Source organism: Carettochelys insculpta, chromosome 19 (assembly GCF_033958435.1).
Source record: "Carettochelys insculpta isolate YL-2023 chromosome 19, ASM3395843v1, whole genome shotgun sequence".
In the NCBI taxonomy this organism is placed as follows: Eukaryota; Metazoa; Chordata; order Testudines; family Carettochelyidae; genus Carettochelys; species Carettochelys insculpta.
In genome coordinates, this window is record NC_134155.1 from 26,572,785 (window position 1) to 26,580,983 (window position 8,199).

The following is an 8,199-nucleotide window of genomic DNA, read 5'->3' on the forward strand; positions in this document are numbered from 1 at the left end:
AAAGAACAAGTTAAAGTTACTTAGAACATGTAGTTGTCTTCAAGTTAGAAGGGCCAGATGAAATGCATCCTAGAATATTCAAGAAGCTGATTGAGGAGCTCTCTGAGCCATTAGCTATCATCTTTAAAAAGCCATAGAAGATGGGAGAGGGAAAAGGGCAAACATAGTGTTCATCTATAAAAAGGGAAGATAATAAGATGGTGAGTAATAGCATGGATTTGTGAAGAACAAATCATGTCTAACCAAACGGATAACTTTCTTTGATAGGATAACAAGCTGAGAGGGAGGGATAGCTCAGTGGTTGACCATTGGCCTGCTAAACCCAGGGTTATGAGCTCAGTCCTTGAGGAGGCTATTTAGGAGTCTGGGGCAAATAGACTTTAAAAAAACTGTCAGGGATGGTGCTTCGTCCTGCCAAGAGGGAAGGGAACTGGACCTCATGACTTCCTGAGGTCCCTTCCAGTTCTAGGAGATGTGATGTGTATCTGTCAGGGTGTGGTGATGGAGACGTCAACAGCTGGAGCAACCATCCCATCCAGGTGAAGGAGGAGAGGACCATTCTGCTACCAGTGTGGCCAAGATGGGCACAGTGCTGCCAATTGCCAAAATGAGGAAAATCCCAATTTAGTTTATGGAAAGCTGAGGATTAGTTGGGAAAAAGTTGGGAACTGGTCACAGAGTTTGGGAAAGGAACCTGTGATGGGGTTCAGGGGTCCCCCTGCACTGCACCCCGTCCGCTGGCAGGAGAGACTCTCACTCAGCAGGTACAACAGCAGGTTTATTAGGCAACAGATGTCCAGTTTCTCACAGAAGCAACAGCATAGCAGCCAGAGACAGTCCTTCCAACCTGTCCTGGGGAGAAGACCCCGAGGGGTGCCCGTCTGGGGTGTAGCTTCCCCCTCCTCAGGCTGGCTGCCTTCCAGCTCTCCCTTTTCCTAGCCTCTAACTGCCACCCCCGATTCAAACCCCTCTCAGCTCCTCCCTGCTCTTTGTTCAGGCAGAGGTGTTACCTGCCAGTTGTAGCCCCAGGGTCATCCTTAGCCACTGGGAGCTGCTGCTTGCCTCAGACATCCAGCCTGACTCAAACATGCACTCCCCCCACTCCATCACATCTCTCCCCGCTTCCAGACCGCACTGAGCGGGGTCACTTAGCCAGTGACCTGGGGAAGTTCGGGGCCCTCCCTGCGTGACAGGGCATCGGCTATGGTGTTGTTGTTCCCCTTGACGTGGACCACCTCCATGTCGTAGTCCTGCAGGAGCAGACTCCACCGCAGGAGCTTGGCGTTGGCCCCTTTCATGTGATGCAGCCAGGTCAGGGGTGAGTGATTGGTGTACACGGTGAAACGCCGTCCAAACAGGTACGGCTGCAGCTTCCCCAGCGCCCACACCATGGCCAGACATTCCTTATCTATGGCTGCATAGTTCTGCTCCCGGGGCAGCAGCTTCTTACTCAGGTACACGATGGGGTGTTTCTCCCCTTTGTCATTCACCTGCATTAGCACAGCGCCCAGCCCCATGTCTGAGGCATCGGTGAACACCAGGAAGGGCTTGTTGAAGTCTGGATTTGCCAGCACTGGGGCCCTGACCAGAGCCTCCTTCAGCGCGCAGAGGGCCTCTTGGCACTGCTCGGTCCAGACCACCTTGTCAGGCTTTCCCTTTTTACACAGCTCTGTGAGGGGGGCTGCGATGGAGCTAAAGTGGGGCACAAACCTCCGGTAGTACCCCGCCATCCCAATGAAGGCCTGGACCTGTTTCTTAGTCTGGGGTGTTGGCCAATCTCTGACAGCCTCCACTTTAGCTGGCTCTGGCTTTAAGCAGCCGCTGCCCACCTTGTGGCCCAGGTAGGTCACCTCAGCCATTCCCACCTTGCACTTCCCTGCCTTGATAGTCAGACCGGCCTTCTGGAGTCGGTCCAGCACCTGCTTGAGTTGGGACACATGGTCCTCCCACGTCTGGCTGAAGATGCAAATGTCGTCCATGTAAGCCAGGGCAAAGCTCTCCATCCCTTTCAGTAGCTGGTCCACCAGACGCTGGAAGGTAGCGGGTGCCCCCTTGAGGCCAAAGGGCAGGACCAGGAACTCGTAGAGCCCCACAGGAGTGATGAAAGCCGACTTCAGCCGGGCATCTTGGTCTAATGGCACTTGCCAGTACCCCTTGGTGAGGTCTATGGTGGTGAGGTAACGGGTTCCCCCCAGCTTGTCTAAAAGGTCATCAGGCCTGGGCATGGGGTAGGCGTCCGAGACAGTGATGGCGTTAAGCTTGCGATAGTCCACAGAAAACCGAACAGACCCATCTTTTTTAGGGACTAACACCATGGGAGAGGCCCAGGGGCTGGACGAGGGTTGGATCACCCCCAGAGCCAGCATGTCTTCAACCTCCCGCTCTATGTCCTGAGCCGTCCTCCCTGTGGCTCTGAATGGCACACACTTGATAGGGGCGTGGGTGCCTGTCTCTATTCGGTGGACAGCCAGGTCAGTGCGTCCGGGTCTGTCCGAGAACAGCTGTTGATGCGAATGCAGCACCTCCTTGATCTCCGTCTGCTGGGCAGCGGTCAGCTGGTCTGAGAGGGGAATAGACTCCAGCAAGGAGCCGGCTCCAGTCCTTGTGAGTAAATCCACCAAGGGATCATCCCCCTGCCCCTCCCAGTGTCTGCACACGGCCAGCACCAAGTTCTCTCTGTCCCGGTAAGGTTTCATCATGTTCACATGATAGACCCGGTGGCTGTGGGCCCGGTTCGACAGTTCCACCACATAATTCACGTCATTTAGCTGTTTGACGACCTTGAAGGGCCCATCCCAGGCCGCTTGCAGCTTGTTCCGCCGCACAGGTACAAGGACCATCACTTGATCCCCGGTGGCATAGGCTCGGGCCCTGGCGTTACGGTCATACCAGACCTTTTGCTTCCTTTGGGCCATGGAGAGGTTCTCCCTGGCCAGGCCCATGAGCTCGGTGAGTTTTTCCCGGAAGGTCAGTACATACTGTACCACTGACTCCCCTTCAGGAGAGGCCGTCCCCTCCCACTCTTCTCTGAGCAAGTCCAAGGGTCCCCGTACCCTCCTTCCGTACAGCAGCTCAAACGGGGAGAACCCCGTGGATTCCTGGGGCACCTCCCTGTATGCAAACAGCAGGTGGGGTAAGTACTTGTCCCAGTCATGGGGGTAGTGATTCATGAAGGTTCTCAGCATCTGCTTCAGAGTCCCATTGAACCTCTCCACCAGCCCATTGGTCTGCGGGTGGTAGGCTGTGGCCCAGGTGTGCCGGACCCCACACTTGTCCCAGAAGCTTTGCAGTAGGGCCGACATGAAGTTGGACCCCTGATCTGTGAGGACCTCCTTGGGGAACCCCACTCTGCTGAAAATGGACAGCAGTGCATCTGCCACGGTGTCAGCGTCGATAGAGGTCAAGGCCACTGCTTCTGGGTATCGCGTGGCAAAATCTACCACTACCAAAATATATTTCTTCCCCGAACGCGTTGCCTTGCTGAAGGGGCCCACTGTGTCTATAGCCACTTTCTGGAAAGGCTCCTCCATGATGGGCAGTGGCCTCAAGGCAGCTTTCCCCTTGTCCCGGCTCTTCCCCACCCTCTGGCAGGGATCGCAGGACAGGCAATACAGACGGACAGCTGCAAAGATCCCTGGCCAGAAAAAGTTCTGTAACAACCTTCTCCTGGTGCGGTGGATCCCCTGGTGTCCTGCGAGCGGGACATCATGGGCTAGGTACAGCAGCCTGCACCGGTACTTTTGGGGAACCACCAGTTGCCTCTGGACCTTCCATGGCTCCGCTTTGCGTCTGGGAGCCCATTCCCGGTACAGGAATCCCTTTTCCCACAGGAATCTCTCCGTGCAGCCCTCCCCCAGCTGTGGAGCTGGGCTGAGACTGGCCAGTTCCCTCAGCTTCTGCAAGGAGGGGTCTCTCTGCTGCTCTGACTGGAATTCTTCCGCTCGGGCAGGAGCGGATGCTACTTCCCCATCCCTGCCTGGCTCCAGCACTCCTGGCCTGTGAGATCTGTTTTTTGGGGGCCCCCTTTCTCTCAGGGTTGGCCCCTGTGGCTCCTGTGACTTTGGCTGGGCCTGTACCCCTGAATCTGGGGAGCGCACCCCTTGTTTTCTTTGGCTACGGGTCAGGACCAGGGCACGAGGGCGTTCACCTTGCCAGTTCTCCAGGTCAGCCCCCATCAGTACATCCGCCGGCAAATGGCTGTGCACACCCACTTCCTTGGGGCCTTCCTTCTTCCCCCATTTCAGGTGCACCCTCGCCATGGGCACCTTGAAAGGGGTCCCATCAATTCCTGTTATCGTCAGGTGGGAATCGGGTATCATGCAACCTGGTGCCACCACCCCGGGTCGGGCCAGCGTCACGTCAGCGCCTGTGTCCCAGAACCCCGTGACCTTTTTCCCGTCTACCTCGAGGTGTTTGAGACACTTGCTCCACAGATCAGAGGGGTAGCCGTGTTAGTCTGGATCTGTAGAGCAACGAAGGGTCCTGTGGCACCTTATAGACTAACAGATGCTGGCCAGCATCTGAAGAAGTGAGTTAACTCACGAAAGCTCATGCTCTAAACTTTTCTGTTAGTCTATAAGGTGCCACAGGACCCTTCGTTGCTCCACAGAGGCATTGCCGCCCTCACTCTGTAAACTGACCTCTGAGCATTTGGTCCCCCTGAGGAGCTGGTCTGTGGGGCGGACTCGGCCCAATCCGAGTGCCCATTGTCAGCACCACCCGCCTTGGCCGCCAGCCCCTCTGGCTTCTGGGACCCCACCCAGTTGACTCCATGACCCCCCGGCCTGCTGAACCTGTCTGGGAGCCTGGGGCACTGGGCTGCTCTATGCCCCTTTCGCCCACAGCGATAACAGCCTGGGTCTTGTTGTGTCCCTCGGGCCGGCTGCTCTGTCCGGGCTCTGTTTGGCTCTCTGGGGGGTGGGTGGCTGGCCCCTCTTTCCTGGGCCTGCCCAAGAGGTGGTCCCCTCTGTCGTACAGTCAGGGACCGGTCTCTCTGAGATTCTCGGTTTCTCCAGGACTCCCTCTCCCTCCGGGACTCCCTCTCTCTCCGGGACTCCCTCTCTTTGTGGGGCTCACTTTCAAACCTGGCTCGGCTGTTTGTGAAGTCATCTGCCAGTTTCCCTGCATCATGTGAGTTCCCTGGCTTCCGGTCCACGAGCCACACCCTCAGGTCAGGTGCGCACATCTCGTAGAATCGCTCCACGACCGCCAGCTCGATCAGGTCCTCTATGGACTGGACTCCCATTCCGAACGCCCACTTCTGGTAGTATTGCTCCTCTGGCCTCTTCTGCGCCTCCTGGAACTTCTTCTTGTACATCTCCGGAGTCAGCCCGAACTTATGCAGCAGGGCCTGTTTGAACCGTTCATAGTCCCCAGGCTGCAGCCCCACCAGCTGGCTGAGCACCGCTGCGGCCTTCTGGCCCAGCAAGGGGGTGAGGTGCCGGAGCCACTCATCTGGGGGAACCTCATGCAACTCCCAGGCTCGCTCAAAGGCGGTAAGGAACTCGTCCATGTCCCCTGGGTCCTGACACTGGGCCAGCACACGCGTCTCCAAGTGACTGGCCACCCCGATCCATCTGGCCCTCTCCCCGCTTACCGCAGCTGGGGCCTCTTGGCGTCTCGCCTCTGCCATGGTTCGCTCATGCTCCCGCTCTCGCTCTCCTCACGCTCTCGCTCTCTCTCCTTCCGTTCTCGTTCTTTCTCCTCCCGCTGTGTCTCTTGTAGCTGGCGCTCGTGCTCACGCTCTCTTTCTCGTTCCTGGCGCTCACGCTCACGCTCTCTTTCCCGTTCCTGGTGCTCACGCTCTCTTTCCCGTTCCTGGTGCTCCAGTTCCTTTAATTTCACCTCGAGTTCCAGCCGTCGCAGCTCTGCGGCGGGGGACTCTGCCCGCGATGGACCACCGCTAGCTGAGCGCGACCTGGTGGGCACCGCGTCTGTCTGACGGCGTCGAGCCCCTGCTCCTGTCGGAGAATCCTAAACGCTTCCCGAGGCTGACCGGCCACTTTCTGCCGGGACAGACTCTGCCCCCCCGGATCGGTCATTCTCTTCCAGCTGTGCAATCAGCTGGGCCTTGGTCGCCTTCCCCACGGTCAGGCCCCTCTCTCTGCACAGCCCCGCTAGCTCTGCCTTCAGGAGTCGGGTATAATCCATCTCCCCGCTATCTCCCGGGGTATCCACTCACCAGCAGCAGCTGCAGGAATGGCTCTGTTCCCCCTCTGGGTCTTGTGAGACTCCTTCCTTCTCTGGTGCTCAGTCAGCCACTGCTGGGAGCTCATCCGTGGGTGCAGTGCATCCCACTTCTGACACCAGTGTGATGGGGTTCAGGGGTCCCCCTGCACTGCACCCCGTCCGCTGGCAGGAGAGACTCTCACTCAGCAGGTACAACAGCAGGTTTATTAGGCAACAGATGTCCAGTTTCTCACAGAAGCAACAGCATAGCAGCCAGAGACAGTCCTTCCAACCTGTCCTGGGGAGAAGACCCCAAGGGGTGCCCCTCTGGGGTGTAGCTTCCCCCTCCTCAGGCTGGCTGCCTTCCAGCTCTCCTTTTTCCTAGCCTCTAACTGCCACCCCCGATTCAAACCCCTCTCATCTCCTCCCTGCTCTTTGTTCAGGCAGAGGTGTTACCTGCCAGTTGTAGCCCCAGGGTCATCCTTAGCCACTGGGAGCTGCTGCTTGCCTCAGACATCCAGCCTGACTCACACATGCACTCCCCCCACTCCATCACAGAACCACCTAAGCTCTCAAGAATGGAAGGCTCCTCTAGAAGAGACAGTCCCACAAAAACTCATAGGGTTGCAATCAGAGGTCACTCTGAAGATAGAAGGGATGGAATGTAGAGCCATGCTTGATCCAGGATCTCAAGTGACTCTTATATTCCAGTCATTCTACCAACAAATGCTTGGGGACCTGCCTATTCAACCATTGACTGGCCTTGGTCTGTGCAGACTCAGCATGAATGAATACCCCTACGTGGGATATATCATAGTGTGCCTAGAGTTTCCAGCAGAGGTGGCAGGAGTAAGAGAGGAGGTAGACACAGCCATCTTAATATGCCCTGACCCCGCAGGGATCTCTGATGTGTAGGGACCAACTCCAGTCTCTTCAAGGTACTGGTGAACTACTGCAGATGACAGGCCCAGGACCAATACCTGAGTACCTGATGATTCATACATTTTGTGCCAAAACCTATAAGAAAATCGAGGCTGCTACACAGGAGTCACCATAACTACAAATGGGTGCTCTGAGGTATGCAGGCATAACTCCTTTAGTAGTGCCTGCAAGGACAGAATGAGAAATGCTTGCCAGGAGTACCTGACTAAAAAGCAGTAGAGGAGCTCTAGCCATGGTAGAGCAGCCAGTTGAAGGAATGCTGGTTCCCAGTGGAGTCATAGTTTTACCTGCTGAAGCCCAGGAAGAGGTGAGCAAACTGATCACTAATGAAACGAGTCATGATGTTGTGAAGCAAGGGCAAAAGATAACAGACCTCTTTGAGCCCGAATTGGTGGTAAGGCCTTAGTGTGACACTCAGGACCCAACAATAGATCCACGAAGATTAGACTTTGGAGACTCACTATTGTCCTAGGAGTGAAAGAATCGCCTAAGGGAGAAGCTCTGTGAGAGATCCAAGGTATTCTCACTGCATGAGTGGGATGTACGGTGTGCAAAAGGGGTCAAGTATAACATCAGACTGCATGACTCGCAACCTTGCTGGGAGAGATCTAGGAAGATCACCCTATCTGAGATGAAAGACGTGCAACAGCATTTTCAAGATCTGGCTGAAAATGGCATCATTACAGAATCCCACAGCCCATATGTCTCACCCATTATGGTGGTCCATAAAAAGAATGGGAAAATTCAGATGCGTATTGACTACCGCACCCTAAACATCCGTACCATGCCCGACCAGTACACTATGCCTCGGATTCAAGATGCCTTAGATTGCCTGCTGGGAAGACAGTGGGTCTCAGTTTTAGACCTTTGAAGTGGATGTTATCAGATTCCTCTGGGAACAGAAGATAAGATGAAGGCAGCCTTCATCTGCCCGTTGGGGTTTCACCAGTTTGAACACATGCCTCAAGGGATTTCTGGGGCACCAGCCACATTCCAGCATCTTATGGAGAAAGCTGTGGGAGACATGACTTATTGCAAGTCTTGGTTTATTTGGATGACTTGATCATATTTGAATGAACCTTGGAGGAG